The sequence below is a fragment of the Mesoplodon mirus genome, assembly GCF_964341445.2.
Source record: "Mesoplodon mirus genome assembly, chromosome: 12".
NCBI classification, from domain to species: Eukaryota; Metazoa; Chordata; class Mammalia; order Artiodactyla; family Ziphiidae; genus Mesoplodon; species Mesoplodon mirus.
Genome location: NC_138988.1, coordinates 4,466,765 through 4,484,508, shown reverse-complemented (window position 1 = coordinate 4,484,508; position 17,744 = coordinate 4,466,765). Strand labels below are relative to the sequence as shown.

General features: G+C 38.9%; 1 protein-coding gene and 1 pseudogene across 3 annotated transcripts in view; one reads left to right on the top strand and one right to left on the bottom strand.

The window, feature by feature from the left end:
* The window catches only part of TMCC1 (transmembrane and coiled-coil domain family 1), a 225,183-nt gene that overhangs the window by 173,065 nt on the left and 34,374 nt on the right, over positions 1-17,744 (bottom strand). The gene's annotated exons all lie outside the window — the stretch shown is intronic.
* On the top strand, positions 8,360-9,199 carry LOC309814061 (protein SET-like; annotated as a pseudogene). The gene has a single exon. The product of its transcript is annotated as a protein SET-like (transcript).

The following is a 17,744-nucleotide window of genomic DNA, read 5'->3' as shown; positions in this document are numbered from 1 at the left end:
ACAAAGACCTAACACAGCCATAAATAAATAAATAAATAAATAAATAAATAATTTTTTTAAAAAGAGGAAATAGGAAAATAGACCTGTAAAGAGTAAGGAGATTGAATCAGTAATCAAAAATATCCTGACAAATAAAAGCCCTGACTTGATTTGTTTCACTGGTCAATTCTACCAAACATTTAAAGAAGAACTAATACCAATCTTTCTTAAACTTTTCCAAAAAATTGAAGAGGAGGGAATACTTCCTAATCATCCTATGAAGCCAGCATTACTGATAACAAAACCAGACAAAACCACCTCAAGAAGAGAAAACAACAGGGTTATTATCATAACCCTTATGATAATATTGAGACTTTTTTGCCTTTTTCACTTTCACCCTCTCATGAGGATAACAAGACGTTCTCATGGCTTTTAGGGCTAATGGGATATAAGAATCTAGCTGTCTTGTATGAAGTTAGACATTAAAAAGATTGGCAAAAATGTAAAATAATCCTACTCTTATTAAATATTATTTTAGAAAATGACGTGTTATTTACATTAACATGTAATGGGTTATTTTTAAATTAATTATTCTTTAAAACCTGTTTTGATTGCTAATACAGTAAATATCAATAAACATAACCCAAATAAACAAAAGCTTTTTGGGGTCCTCAATAATCTAAGTATAAAGGAGGCGTAATACCAGTTTAATACTGGTCTAACTCACGAAAGTTAAAGAGAGACTGAGGAACCGTCCCAAATTAAAGGAGACTATATGGACTCTGCCTCTGCCCTGGATCTTGGACCGGGAAACAAAAGAAAAGATAATTGGCAAAATTTGAACAGGATTTATAGGTTAGATAACAGTATTGTATTGATGTTCACTTCCTGGTTTTGGTAATTGTACTGTGATCAATAAAATGTGAACTTTGGGGACTCTGGGTGAAGAATTCGGGGGATTCTTTGTCTAGTTTTGCAACTCTTTATAGATTTGAAATTATTTCAAAATGAAAATTAAAATTCTTTTAATTTTAATTTAAATTGATTTAAAAGATCACTCACACTAAGTATCAGAGAGGATGTGGAGCAACTGCAGCTACTGCTAATACTAAATGATATAACCTCTTTGGAAAACGTATGGCAGTATGGCAGACAGAACGGCCCCCCAAAGATGTTTCTATCCTGTGAATGTGTTGCCTTACCTGACAAGAGAGACTGTGCAGACGTGATGGAATCAAAGATTTTGACACTGGGAGGTTATCCTGCATTATCCAGGTGGGCTCAATGTAATCACATAGGTCCTTATAAGTGAAAGAGGGAGGCAAGAGAGTCAGAGTCAGAGGTGAAGGGACACAGAAAGAGAGGTCGGTATGATTATATTTTGAAGATGAAAGGGGGTCATGAACCAAGGAGTATAAACAGCCTCTAGAAGCCGGAAAGAGGCAAGAAAATAGGATTCTCCCCTAGAACCTCCAGAAAAAATACAGCCTTGCCAACATCTTGATTTTAGCCTAGTGAGATCCATTTCAGACTTCTGGCCCCCAGGAATGTAAGACAATAAACATGTGTTATTTTAAGACATTAAGTTTGTGGTAATTTGTTACAGTAATAGGAAGCTAACAGCACTTTCTTAAAAAATTTAACAAACACCCTCCATATGACCTATCCATTCCATTCCAGATTTTTACCCAAGAGAAATGAAAACATACATCCAAAGACTTGTACATAGACGTTTACAGCAGATTTATTTATAATAGCCCCCAAACTAGATGGATAACAATCCATACGATAGAACACTGCTCAGCAATAAAAACTAAAAAAAAAAAAAGATCAATACATGCAATAACATCAATGAACTTCAAAAGCATTACGCTGAGTAAAAGAAGCCAAGCAAAAATATAAGCTTTATGATTTCATTTATATAAAAAATTATATACAATATACATATATACATATGTATGCATATAAAATTAACCTACAGGGGTTGCCTGTGGATGGAATTGGAGGGAAAGATGGATTACAAGGGACAAGGGGGAACTTTGGGGGGGTGATGAAAATATTTATCTTGATTATGGTGATGGTTTCAAAAGTGTATACTTATGTCAAAACTCACTAAGTTAAAAACTGTGCAACTTATTGCATGTTAATTATACTTCATTAAAATTAAAAAATTTTAACAAAGTGATAAAGAAACAAACATCAGTTTTGAACACCTACATACTCAACACTTGAGCCAAGAACTGTGAAACAATCAGGAAACAAATGCAAGGAGTATGAAATAGTAGATAAGAATCTTAGGCCTTAGAACCAATCAGTCCTATATTTGATTGTCAGGTTCAATAACTGGTAGCAAAGGGAGTCTTGGCTTTCTAAGCCTCAGTCTTATTTTCTATAATAACATCTAACTCATATGGCTGTTGTAAGAATTAAAAGAAATAATATATGAAAATCATCTCTGCCAAATTTGGAAGTACCCAATTAATGGTAGCTATAAGAATACTATCTTTTTTTCCCCCCCCAGACTCTGGTGAGCTGCACACTTCTTTATAGGTGAGGCCAATCTAATTCTTGACTTACATATTAATTCTTACGTTTATTTAAATAAAAGAATTATAAGAAGCAGTGTGCACAAACAATAAGAGAACTTAGAGCAAGGGAAAAGAAAAAAAGTAGTGCATTACAGTGAAATACATTAACTGATGGTCCTAACAAAAGCCCTGAGTTATCAAGAACAGATTCATTAGGGACTTCTCTGGCAGTCCAGTGGTTAAGATTCTGCGCCACCAATGCAGGGGGCCCAGGTTCGATCCTGGTTGGGGAACTAAGACCCCACATGCCATGGGGTGCAGCCAAAAAATTAAAAAAAAAAAAAAAGAACAGATTTATCATACACAGAAAACTGTCTTTAAGAGGGTGAACATTTTTTTCTTACAAGGCCAAAAAGGAACACACATTTCAGAAAAATTACTATTGTAAAATGGTTAATTTCTTTGAAAGCTACATTTCTTCAACAGAGGTAAACTTTACCAATCTGGAAACATTTATAACTCTTTATCTCCTTTCAATATTAAACAAATGAAATATTACTATATATGACAAACCATTTTCTGTAGCTCTAAATAATTTACTTTGTATGATTCTCAACAATCCTAAAGATATAAATTCCTCAAAGCTGAAACAAAATGGTCTACTGAAATCAGACTTTCATACAAAACCCTTCAGTATTTCTTAAATGAAGTAAAATTTTAAAACATGCAGTACATGCTATTATGGCTCACTTGCCTACTAACTGTGGGTCCTTGAGCAAATTACTTAATTTGATCTCTAAAGTATGGATAAAAATATTTCCCATCTCATGGGGTTACTGTAAAGAGTAAATGAGACAACGCATGCATGGAAAGTACTTTATATAGTGCCTGGCAAGAAGAAAGCAAACCCTCAGTAAGTGTTAGCTGCTATTTTTTTTTTTAATTCTTTTTGTTGCAATGGTAAATGGGAGTGTTTCCTTGATTTCACTTTCAGATTTTTCATCATTAGTATATAGGAATGCCAGAGATTTCTGTGCATTAATTTTGTATCCTGCAACTTTACCAAATTCATTGATTAGCTCTAGTAGTTTTCTGGTAGCATCTTTAGGATTCTCTATGTATAGTATCATGTCATCTGCAAACAGTAACAGCTTTACTTCTTCTTTTCCAATTTGGATTCCTTTTATTTCCTTTTCTTCTCTGATTGCTGTGGCTAAAACTTCCAAAACTAGGTTGAATAAGAGTGGTGAGAGTGGGCAACCTTGTCTTGTTCCTGATCTTAGTGGAAATGGTTTCAGTTTTTCACCATTGAGGACGATGCTGGCTGTGGGTTTGTCATATATGGCCTTTATTATGTTGAGGAAAGTTCCCTCTATGCCTACGTTCTGCAGGGTTTTTATCATAAATGGGTGTTGAATTTTGTCGAAAGCTTTCTCTGCATCGATTGAGATGATCATATGGTTTTTCTCCTTCAATTTGTTAATATGGTGTATCACGTTGATTGATTTGCGTATATTGAAGAATCCTTGCATTCCTGGAATAAACCCCACTTGATCATGGTGTATGATCCTTTTAATGTGCTGTTGGATTCTGTTTGCTAGTATTTTGTTGAGGAGTTTTGCATCTATGTTCGTCAGTGATATTGGCCTGTAGTTTTCTTTCTTTGTGACATCCTTGTCTGGTTTTGGTATCAAGGTGATGGTGGCCTCGTAGAATGAGTTTGGGAGTGTTCCTCCCTCTGCTATATTTTGGAAGAGTTTGAGAAGGATAGGTGTTAGCTCTTCTCTAAATGCTTGATAGAATTCGCCTGTGAAGCCATCTGGTCCTGGGCTTTTGTTTGTTGGAAGATTTTTTATCACAGTTTCAATTTCAGTGCTTGTGATTGGTCTGTTCATATTTTCTATTTCTTCCTGGTTCAGTCTCGGCAGGTTGTGCATTTCTAAGAATTTGTCCATTTCTTCCAGGTTGTCCATTTTATTGGCATAGAGTTGCTTATAGTAATCTCTCATGATCTTTTGTATTTCTGCAGTGTCAGTTGTTACTTCTCCTTTTTCATTTCTAATTCTATTGATTTGAGTCTTCTCCCTTTTTTTCTTGATGAGTCTGGCTAATGGTTTATCAATTTTGTTTATCTTCTCAAAGAACCAGCTTTTAGTTTTATTGATCTTTGCTATCATTTCCTTCATTTCTTTTTCATTTATTTCTGATCTGATTTTTATGATTTCTTTCCTTCTGCTAACTTTGGGATGTTTTTGTTCTTCTTTCTCTAATTGCTTTAGGTGCAAGGTTAGGTTGTTTATTCCAGATGTTTCCTGTTTCTTAAGGTGGGATTGTATTGCTATAAACTTCCCTCTTAGAACTGCTTTTGCTGCATCCCATAGGTTTTGGGTCGTCGTGTCTCCATTGTCATTTGTTTCTAGGTATTTTTTAATTTCCTCTTTGATTTCTTCAGTGATCACTTCGTTATTAAGTAGTGTATTGTTTAGCCTCCATGTGTTTGTATTTTTTACAGCTCTTTTCCTGTAATTGATATCTAGTCTCATAGCATTGTGGTCGGAAAAGATACTTGATACAATTTCAATTTTCTTAAATTTACCAAGGCTTGATTTGTGACCCAAGATATGATCTATCCTGGAGAATGTTCCATGAGCACTTGAGAAAAATGTGTATTCTGTTGTTTTTGATGGAATGTCCTATAAATATCAATTAAGTCCATCTTGTTTAATGTATCATTTAAAGCTTGTGTTTCCTTATTTATTTTCATTTTGGATGATCTGTCCATTGGTGAAAGTGGGGTGTTAAAGTCCCCTACTATGATTGTGTTACTGTCGATTTCTCCTTTTATGGCTGTTAGTATTTGCCTTATGTATTGAGGTGCTCCTATGTTTGGTGCATAAATATTTACAATTGTTATATCTTCTTCTTGGATCGATCCCTTGATCATTAGGTAGTGTCCTTCTTTGTCTCTTCTAGTAGTCTTTATTTTAAAGTCTATTTTGTCTGATATGAGAATTGCTACTCCAGCTTTCTTTTGGTTTCCATTTGCATGGAATATCTTTTTCCATCCCCTTACTTTCAGTCTGTATGTGTCTCTAGGTCTGAAGTGGGTCTCTTGTAGACAGCATATATATGGGTCTTGTTTTTGTATCCATTCAGCCAATCTGTATCTTTTGGTGGGAGCATTTAGTCCATTTACATTTAAGGTAATTATCGATATGTATGTTCCTATTCCCATTTTCTTAATTGTTTTGGGTTCGTTATTGTAGGTCTTTTACTTCTGTTGTGTTTCTTGCCTAGAGAAGTTCCTTTAGCATTTGTTGTAAAGCTGGTTTGGCGGTGCTGAACTCTCTCAGCTTTTGCTTGTCTGTAAACGTTTTAATTTCTCCATCAAATCTGAATGAGATCCTTGCTGGGTAGAGTAATCTTGGTTGCAGGTTTTTCTCCTTCATCACTTTAATTATGTCCTGCCACTCCCTTCTGGCTTGTAGAGTTTCTGCTGAGAGATCAGCTGTTATCCTGATGGGGATTCCCTTGTGTGTTATTTGTTGTTTTTGCCTTGCTGCTTTTAATATGATTTCTTTGTGTTTAATTTTTGACAGTTTGATTAATATGTGCCTTGGCGTATTTCTCCTTGGATTTATTCTGTATGGGACTCTCTGTGCCTCCTGGACTTGATTAACTATTTCCTTTCCCATATTAGGGAAGTTTTCAACTATAATCTCTTCAAATATTTTCTCAGTCCCTTTCTTTTTCTCTTCTTCTTCTGGAACCCCTATAATTCGAATGTTGGTGCGTTTAATGTTGTCCCAGAGGTCTCTGAGACTGTCCTCTGTTCTTTTCATTCTTTTTTCTTTATTTTGCTCTGCAGCAGTTATTTCCACTATTTTATCTTCCACCTCACTTATCCGTTCTTCTGCCTCAGTTATTCTGCTATTGATCCCATCTAGAGTATTTTTTATTTCATTTATTGTGTTTTTAATCGATACTTGATTCATCTTTAGTTCTTCTAGGTCCTTGTTAACTGTTTCTTGCATTTTGTCTATTCTATTTCCAAGATTTTGGATCTGGGAAATAGAATCTTGGATCATCTTTACCATCATTATTCTGAATTCTTTTTCAGGTAGACTGCCTATTACCTCTTCATTTGTTAGGTCGGGTGGGTTTTTATCTTGCTCCTTCTCCTGCTGTGTGTTTTTCTGCCTTCTCATTTTGCTTATGTTATTGTGTTTGGGGTCTCCTTTTTGCAGGCTGCAGGTTCATAGTTCCCGTTGTTTTTGGTGTCTGTCCCCAGTGGCTAAGGTTGGTTTAGTGGGTTGTGTAGGCTTCCTGGTGGAGGGGACTAGTGCCTGTGTTCTGGTGGATGAGGCTGGATCTTGTCTTTCTGGTGGGCAGGTCCACGTCTGGTGGTGTGTTTTGGGGTGTCTGCGGACTTTTTATGATTTTAGGCCACCTCTCTGCTAATGGGTGGCATTGTGTTCCTGTCTTGCTAGTTGTTTGGCATAGGGTGTCCAGCACTGTAGCTTGCTGGTCGTTGAGTGAAGCTGGGTGCTGGTGTTGAGATGGCGATCTCTGGAAGATTTTTGCCGTTTGATATTATGTGGAGCTGGGAGGTCTCTTGTGGACCAGTGTCCTGAAGTTGGCTCTCCCACCTCAGAGGCACAGCACTGACTCCGGGCTCCTCAATTTGGGATGATGTGTTGTCTATTCACGTATTCCACAGATGCAGGGTACATCAAGTTGATTGTGGAGCTTTAATCCGCTGCTTCTGAGGCTGCTGGGAGAGGTTTCCCTTTCTCTTCTTTGTTCTCACAGCTCCTGGGTCTCAGCTTTGGATTTGGCCCCGCCTCTGCGTGTAGGTCGCCGGAGGGCGTCTGTTCTTCTCTCAGACAGGACAGGGTTAAAGGAGCAGCCGCTTCGGGGACTCTGGCTCACTCAGGCCGGGCGGGAGGGAGGGGCACGGAGTGCGGGGCGAGCCTGCAGCAGCAGAGGTCGGCGTGACGTTGCACCAGCCCGAGGCGCGCCGTGCGTCCTCCCAGGGAAGCCGCCCCTGGATCCCGGGACCCCGGCAGTGGCGGGCTGCACAGGCTCCCGGAAGGGCGGTGTGGGCAGTGACCTGTGCTCGCACACAGGCTTCTTGGCGGCAGCAGCAGCAGCCCCAGCGTCCCACGCCCGTCACTGGGCTCCGCGCTTTCAGTCGTGACTCGCGCCCGTCTGTGGAGCCCCTTTAAGCAGCGCTCTTAATCCCCTCTCCTCGCGCACCAGGAAACCAAGAGGGAAGAAAAAGTCTCTTGCCTCTTCGGCAGCTCTAGAGTTTTCCCGGACTCCCTCCCGGCTAGCTGTGGCACATTAGTCCCCTTCAGGCTGAGTTCTCGCCGCCAGCCCCAGTCCTCTCTCTGCACTCTGACCGAAGCCCGAGCCTCAGCTTCCAGCGCTGCGCGCCCCGGCGGGTGAGCAGACAAGCCTCTCGGGCTGGTGAGTGCCGCTCGGCACCGATCCTCTGTGCGGGAATCTCTCCGCTTTGCCCTACCCAGGTATGTGGGGAGTTTCTTGCCTTTTGGGAGGTCTGGGGTCTTCTGCCAGCGTTCAGTAGGTGTTCTGTAGGAGCTGTTCCACGTGTAGCTGTATTTCTGGTGTATCCGTGGGGAGGAAGGTGATCTCCACGTCTTACTCTTCCGCCATCTTACCCGGAAGTCTATTTTTTTTTTTTAACTACTATTAAACACGTACCTCCAACCTAGCCTTACACCTAAAGCAACTAGAGAAAGAAGAACACACAAAACCCAAAGTTAAAGTTCTCAGAGCTCCTGGTACGAGCCTCTTTCCTTGGATGGATTCTTGGCTTTTCTCCCAGCATGGCCCCCAAACACCAGTTTTCACTTCCAGCCCAAGCAAAGAAACCGAAGAAACCGAGACTGACTCCTGCCTCCAGGCCAGAGGAAACATCTGCTTCTCCGAACTTGCCGAAGGAAGAAAAAGAATAGCAAGAAGCAATTGAACATACTGATGAAGTACAAAATGAAAACAGACAGACTTAACGAACAAGCCAGTGAGGAGATTTTGAAAGTACAACAGAAATATAACAAACTCCGCCAACCATTTCTTCAGAAGAGGTCAGAATTGATCGCCAAAACCCCACATTTTTGGGTAACAACATTTGTTAACCATCCACAAGTGTCTGCACTGCTTGGGGAGGAGGATGAAGAGGCGCTGCATTATTTGACAAGAGTTGAAGTGACAGAATTTGGAGATATTAAATCAGGTTACAGAATAGATTCTTATTTTGATGAAAACCCTTACTTCGAAAATAAAGTTCTCTCCAAAGAATTTCATCGGAATGAGAGTGGTGATCTGTCTTCAAAGTCCACTGAAATCAAATGGAAATCCAGAAAGGATGTGACAAAACGTTCAAGTCAAACGCAGAATAAGGCCAGCAGGATGAGACAGCATAAGGAACCAGAAAGCTTCTTCACCTGGTTTACTGATCATTCTGATGCAGGTGCAGATGAGCTAGGAGAGGTCATCAAAGATGATATTTGGCCAAATCCATTAAAGTTACTACTTGGTTCCGGACATGGATGATGAGCAAAGGGAAGGAGAAGAAGGTGACGATGATGATGAAGAGGAAGACGGATTGGAAGATACTGATGAAGAAGGGGATGAGGATGAAGGAAGATGAAAGAGAAGATGACTAATGGAACACTGATGGAGTCCAATCTTCCTTTTTAATTTTCTCCAGTCCCTGGGAGAAGTTGCAGTCTTTTTTTTCTCCTCCTCCTCTTGTGCTCAGTCGCCCTGTTTTTGAGGTCTCTTTTCTCCTTTATACTATGGCTCACAATTTATTTTGGGGGGAAATACCTTAAGCAGAATTCAGTGGGAAAAGAATCTCTACCCCTTTCTGTTCCAAATTCATTTTTATCCCTTCTTGTCTCAACAAAAACTTTATGGAATCAACACCACCATGCTCTATGGGAAAAAAGAAAAACCTTCTGCTCCCTTAGCTCTGCTGGAAGCTGGAGGGTGCTAGGCCCCTGTGTAGTAGTGCATAGAATTCTAGCTTTTTTCCTCCTTTCTCTGTATATTGGGCTCAGAGATTGCACTGTGTCTCTATGTGAATATGGACAGTTAGCATTTACCAACATGTATCTGTCTACTTTCTCTTGTTTAAAAGAAGAAAAAAAAAACTTAAAAAAATGGGGTTATAGAAGGTCAGCAAAGAATGGGTTTGAGATGTTTGGGTGGGTTAAGTGGGCATTTTGACAACATGGCTTCTCCTCTGGCATGTTTAATTGTGATGTTTAACGGACATCCCTGCAGTTTAAGATGGCACTTTTAAAATAAAATTCTCTCCTAATGATGACTTGAGCCCTGCCACTCAATGGGAGAATCAGCAGAACCTGTAGGATCTTATTTGCAATTGACATTCTCTATTGTAATTTTGTTCCTGTTTATTTAAAAATTTTTCTTTTTGTTTCATTGGAAAGGAAAGATGATTGCTGTTTTAAACGTTGAAAGTGTACAAATTGCTTTGTTACAATAAAACTAAATGTGTACACACACACACAAAAAAACCCCTAAGTTAGTAGAAGGAAAGAAATCATGAAGATCAGAGCAGAAATAAATGAAACAGAGATGAAGAAAACAATAGCAAAGATCAGTGAAACTAAAAGCTGGTTCTCTGAGAAGATAAACAACATTGATAAACCTTTAGCCAGACTCATCCAGAAAAAAAGGGAGAGGACCCAAGTCAATAAAATTAGAAATGAAAAAGGAGAAGTTACAATGGACACCACAGAAATACAAAGGATCATAAGAGACTACTACAAGCAACTATACACCAATAAAATGGACAACTGAGAAGAAATGGACAAATTCTTAGAAAGGCACAACCTTCCAAGACTGAACCAGGAAGAAGTAGAAAATATGAACAGACCAATTACAAGTACTGAAATTGAAACTGTGATTAAACTCTTCCAACAAACAAAAGTCTGGGACCAGATGGCTTCACAGGCATATGCAATCAAACATTTAGAGAAGAGTTAACACCTACCCTTCTGAAACTCTTTCAAAAAATCGCAGAAGAAGGAACACTCCCAAGCTCATTCTACGAGGCCACCATCACCCTGATACCAAAACCAAACAAAGATATCACAAAAAAAGGAAATTACAGGCCAATATCACTGATAAACATAGACACAAAAATCCTCAACAGAATACTAGCAAACTGAATCCAACAACACATTAAAAGGATCATACACCATGATCAAGTGGGATTTATCCCAGGGATGCAAGGATTTTTCAATATCTGGAAATCAATCAGTGTGATACACCACCTCGACAAATTGAAGAATAAAAACCATATGATCATCTCAATAGATGCAGAAAAAGCTTTTGACAAAATCAACACCCATTTATGATAAAAATCTCCAGAAAGTGGGCACAGAGGGAACCTACCTCAACACAATAAAGGCCATATATGACAAACCCACAGCAAATGTCCTTCTCAACAGTGAAAAACTGAAAGCACTTCCTCTAAGATCAGGAACAAGACAAGGATGTCCACTCTCGCCACTTTTACTCAACATAGTTTTGGAAGTCCTAACCACAGTAATCAGAGAAGAAAAAAAATAATAAAAGGAATCCAAATTGGAAAAGAAGTAAAACTGTCACTATTTGCAGATGACATGATACTGTACATAGAAAATTCTATAGATGCTACCAGAAAACTACTAGAGTGCAACAATGAATTTGGTAAAGCTGCAGGATACAAAATTAATACACAGAAATCTCTTGCATTCCTATACACTAACAACGAAAGATCAGAAAGAGAAATCAAGGAAACAATCCCATTTACCATAGCATCAAAAAGAATAAAATACCCAGGAATAAACCTACCTAAGGAGACAAAAGACCTGTACGCAGAAAACTATAAGACACTGATGAAAGAAATCAAAGATGACACAAAGAGATGGAGAGATATACCATGTTCTTAGATTGGAATAATCAATACTGTCAAAGTGACTAAACTACCCAAAGCAATCTACAGATTCAATGCAACCCCTATTAAATTACCAATGGCATTTTTCACAGAATTAGAACAAAAAATTTTACAATTTGTATGGAAACACAAAAGACCACAAATAGCCAAAGCAATCCTTTTTTTTAATTTTAACATCTTTATTGGAGTATAATTGCTTTACACTGTTGTGTTAGTTTCTGCTGTATAACAAAGTGAACCAGCTATATGTATACATATATCTCCATATCCCCTCCCTCTTACATCTCCCTTCCACCCTCCCTATCCCACCCCTCTAGGTGGTCACAAAGCACCAAGCTGATCTCCCTGTGCTATGTGGCTGCTTCCCACTAGCTATCTATTTTACATTTGGTAGTGTATATATGTCAATGTCACTCTCTCACTTCGTCCCAGCTTATCCTTCCTCCTCTGTGTCCTCAAGTCCATTCTCTACGTCTGCGTCCCCAAGCACTCTTGAGAAAGAAAAATAAAGCTGGAGGAATCGCTCCCTGACTTCAGACTATACCACAAAGCTACAGAAATCAAAACAGTGTGGTACTGGCACAAAAACAGAAATATAGATCAATGAAACATGGTAGAAAGTCCAGAGATAAACCCATGCACCTACGGTCACCTAATCTATGACAAAGGAGGCAAAAATATACAATGGAGAAAAGACAGTCTCTTCAATAAGTGGCGCTGGGAAAACTGGACAGCTACATGTAAACAAATGAAATTAGAACACTCCCTAACACCATACACAAAAATAAACTCAAAATGGATTAAAGACCTAAATGTAAGACTGGATACTATAAAACTCTTAGAGGAAAACACTCTTTGACATAAATTACAGCAATATCTTTTTGGATCCACCTCCTAGAGTAATGAAAATTAAAACAAAAGTAGACAAACGGGACCTGATTAAACTTAAAAGCTTCTGCACAGCAAAGGAAACTATAAACAAAACGAAAAGACAACCCACAGAATGGGAGAAAATATTTTCAAACGAAGCGATCAACAAGGGACCAATCTCCAAAATATACAAACGGCTCATGCAGCTCAATATCAACAACAAAAAAACCCAATCAAAAAATGGGCAAAAGATCTAAATAAATATTTCGCCAGGGCTTCCCTGGTGGCGCAGTGGTTAAGAATCTACCTGCCAATGCAGGGGACATGAGTTTGAGCCCTGGTCTGGGAAGATCCCACATGCTGTGGAGCACCTAAGCCTGTGCACCACAACTACTGACCTGCGCTCTAGAGCCCGTGAGCCACAACGACTGAAGCCTGTGTGCCTAGAGCCCGTGCTCCACAACAAGAGAAGCCACCTCAGTGAGAAGCCCGCACACCACAACAACGAGTAGCCCCCGCTCGCCACAAGTAGAGGAAGCCGACGCACAGCAACAAAGACCCAACGCAGCCAAAAATAAATAAATTAAAAAACAAAAAATTTCTCCAAAGAAGATGCTCAGATGGCTAAAAAGCACATGAAAAGATGCTCAACATCACTAATTATTAGGGAAACACAAATCAAAACTACAATGAGGTATCACCTCACACTGGTCAGAATGGCCATCATCAAAAAATCTACCAACAGTAAATGCTGGAGAGGGTGTAGAGAAAAGGGAACCCTCCTACACTGCTGTGGGAACGTAAACTGGTACAGCCACCATGGAGAACAGTATGGAGGTTCCTTAAAAAACTAAAAAATAGAGCTACCATGTGATCCAGCAATCCCACTCCTGGGCATATATCCAGAGAAAACCATAATTCGAAAAGATACACGCACCCTAATGTTCACTGCAGCACTATTTACAATAGCCAAGACAAGGAAGCAACCTAAATGTCCATCAACAGAGGAATGGATAAAGAAGACATGGTATAAATACACAATGGAATATTACTCAGGCATAAAAAAAGAATGAAATAATGCCATTTGCAGCAACATGGATGGACCTAGAGATTGCCATACTGAGTGAACTCAGAGAAAGATAAATATCATATGATATCACTTATATGTGGAATCTTAAAAAAAGGGTACAAATGAACTTATCTGCAAAACAGAAATAGAGTTACAGATGTAGAAAACAAACTTATAGTTCAAGGGGTAAGGGGGAGAGGGATAAATTGGGAGACTGGAATTGAGATATATGTACTACTATATGTAAAACAGATAACTAATAAGGACCTACTGTGTAGCACACGGAACTCTACTCAGTACTCTGTAATAACCAATATGGCAAAAGAATCTGAAAAAGAAAAAAAATGTATATATATATAATTGAATCACCTTGCTGTACACTTGAAACTAATACATTGTAAACCAACTATAAAAAATTCAGTAAAAATTATTTTTAAAAAAACACCTCATCGTGATAATAAAGTAAATTTAATAGTAAGATTTAAGAAGGATTACATTTAATGCAAAATTGTAAATTCTTTTCTAATTAACACTCAGATTAGGTCTCATCAGAAAACTGTTAGTACTTTACTGAAATGTCTGCATTTCTTTTGTAAATATAACTGCATAATCTGTAACCAAATCTAAATCCTGATAGTCAAAAATGTAGAAGGATACAATTACCTCATCAATTCATGTTCTTCTACTTAACACTGTTCAAACATAGAATGTCCTGTTCTTCTGTCTATCCTTTTCCCACAATTCAACTAAACAGATGTTTGAATGCCTTAAAAATGCAAGACATAATATCCTAGCTGGATCAACAGAAATTAGAAAAGAATCCTACATTTTTTTCCACTATGCTTTCCTGAAACCAGAAGATAAAGCTTATTTTATATCCAACTCACTCATGTTTAACAATATCTACTTAGGCCAGAGCTAAGATATATTTAATTTCACATTTTGTCTTCCTATCACACAAAGTCTCTTCCATGAACTAACTTGCATCCAAAAAACTGGCAGTTGCTGCTGAGATGAGGCAAAGGTTTAATCACTGGACAACACTCACAGAAAATTAAACCAGTGAACCCAAGACCTGTTCAACAGTGGGGTTTCTCGGGTGGGTTTTTTTCCCTCCCTCAGCAATCGATACAACAACTTTCCAAACTGTACTCATAATGCATTCATTCCCAAGATCACTACTCAGAAGCATATAAATAAACCATATAAATAAACCATGGCACAGCCAGAACCAACCAAACCTGTTTTGACAGATCCAGGCCAACCAACTGCAAAGCTTCTGAATATGCACCCCCACAGGTCTATGCAACACCAGCCTTTGGCTCCGGAATACGTTCTTTTCCTTCCTGTAGGCCTAGTTCTGGCTTTTGAGGAAAGAAAAATAAAGCTGTCAGCTGAGTGGATCAAACTTCCAGCAGGGTAAACAGAAAAAGCTTGTCATTTAAATCCCTTCGAACAAGTATCTGCTCAACAGAAATGAAGGCAACTTAGTTATAAAAGACAACAACGAGGGGACTGTCCTAATGGCGCAGTGGCTAAGAATCTGCCTGCCAATGCAGGCTACATAGGTTCGAGCCCTTGTCTGGGAAGATCCTATGTGCCGCGGAGCAAATAAGCCCATGCATCACAACTACTGTGCCCGCGCACCTAGAGCCCATGCTCCACAACAAGAGAAGCCACCGCAATGAGAAGCCCACGCAACGCAATGAAGAGTAGCCCCCGCTCACCCAACTAGAGAAAGCCTGTGCTCAGCAACAAAGACCCAACGTAGCCAAAGATAAATAAAATAAAATAAATTTTAAAAAAAGACAACAATGAAAATTCAATATATTTTAGTTTTTTTAATGATCAAAAGAATAAGAAAATACTCAAATATGCTACTTTCATCAAATTATAAACAAGCTAGCATAAGTAGAGAACAAAATAACTCAAAGCTAAATAATACCATGCAGATAGCTATTTTTAATTTTCTATGTTGATTCCATTAGGTAACATGCTTCTGAGCAATCAGGTCATGGCTTATGGAAGGGGAAGGGGTTGTTGGGTAGGGAGAGTACAGTATTATTAATTAAGTGCAAATATCAATTAATAACGCAGCCTTAATTATTTGCCAACATGAGAAACATGAGCAGGAGAACACTATTTCTGGAAAGCATTAAAATTGCTGACCTAGTCATTCATTCAGGAAACATAATCCAATGCCTACTCTTTGGTTAAAACTGCAGTACAGGCTTCCCTGGTGGCGCAGTGGTTGAGAGTCCGCCTGCCGATGCAGGGGACATGGGTTCGTGCCCCGGTCTGGGAAGGTCCCACATGCCCCTGAGCGGCTAGGCCCGTGAGCCATGGCCGCTGGGCCTGCGCGTCTGGAGCCTGTGCTCCACAACGGGAGAGGCCACAATGGTGAGAGGCCCGCGTACCTCAAAAAAAAAAAAAAAAAAAAACCTGCAGTACACATCAACACGTGTAAAAAACCTACAGGATGGGGAAAGCACTGATAAGCATACCAGTATGGAAAAGCAATTCTCACATATGTATTTATTTGCATCTTAAGAACAAAACTATCGAGCTAAACACAATAAGAGGGTATATCTAAATTTAATGAGTTCTCTCCTGCACTAAGACACCTCCTTCTGTTTGTACTTTTTCACCACCTTCAACCAATTCCCCCTCCCCCCACCTCTGGTAACCACAAATCTGATCTTTTTTTCTATAAGTTTGTTTGTTTGTTGAAGTATAGTTGACCTACACTATGTAAGTTCCTGGTGTACAACATAGTAATTCGATATTTCTATACATTACAAAATGATCACCACGTCTCCTAAATATTCCTGAATTAATTCCTTTCTATCCTCTCCACCAACACCACTCGTGTCTAAGTAAGTCACCACTATCTCTCACCTGAACTAGACTAAGTTCCTAACCAGTATCTCTGCCCCCACTCTGGTGCACCTCAATCCATTCTCTGCCTTGAGGTAAAAAATGCTCACATCAAAAAGCAAGTCTGGGGAGTTCCCTAGTTGCCTAGTCATTAGGATTCCAGGCTTTCACTGTGGTGGCTCCAGATTCAATCCCTGGTCGGGGAACTGAGATCCCGCAAGCCGTGTGGCACAGCCAAAAAGAAAAAAAAAAAAAAAAAAAAAAGTCCGACTTTGTCCTTTCTTGCTTAAAACCCTCTAACAGTTCCTTGTTCCTCTTAGAATAAAGGCAAAAACTTAACAAAACCTGCAAGAGCAGGCCTATCTCTCCACCTCAAACCATTTCATTCTCCCTCTAGCTGTCACTTCTCAGGCCACACTAGTCTCATTTCACCATTTTCCCTTCTACCACAGGGCCTTTGCACCTGCTGTTCCTTCTGCCTGGACAACCATCCTTCCTCTCTTTGCCAAGTCAATACCTACTCTTCCATCAAATCATAGCAGAAGTACCATTTCTTGAGGATGCATTTTCTAACCTGGTCAAATTTCACTAATATCACTTATACCACTGCTGCAGTTATAATTTTACATTTAATTTAATATTAATATTTATTTCCTCCACCAGCCCACAGGTTCCATGGGGGATGGTATCACATCAGGGTTTCCTCCACATTATATCCCCAATGCCTGGTTAGTTCAATAAAAATATGTTGCATGAATGATCAAATGCATGAACCATGCTCAAGAACCATCAAACACGGTCCACATTGCCTATGTCAAAGTTCAGGTGCCTGAAATCACAAAACGTTCAATACTATGTCAAGCTCCCATCATCATGATCTTTACTACATCTAGTTTCCTTTAACAAGGTCCCTTTAGCAGAGATAATGAAGTTTATTCATCACAGGCCTTCTTCTGCTGGCTTCCTATTTACGTGAGGACACCATCAAAAAATCAAACTCCATTGAATACTCTAAAATAAAGCAATCTAAATCTAAGTTTGATTATAATTTTCAAAACAAAATTATTATTTTTTTAACATCTCGCTGTCAAGTCCCAAAGCAAAGATAAATCCCCAGTTTGTCTTGGAATCTGAACCTCTTACTCAACTTAACTCAAAACAAATTACTGAAAATAAAAGTCTACCAAAAAACAACATTTAAACAAGTTTACCCATATATCTATGGTCAATTAATCTATGACAAAGGAGGCAAGAATATACAAGGGAGAAGAGACAGTTTCTTCAATAAGTGGTAGGAAAACTGGCCACATGTAAAAGAAAGAAATTAGAACATTAACACCATACACAAAAATAAACTCAAAATGGACTAAAGACCTAAATGTAAGACCGGATACTATAAAACTCTTAGAGGAAAACATAGGCAGAA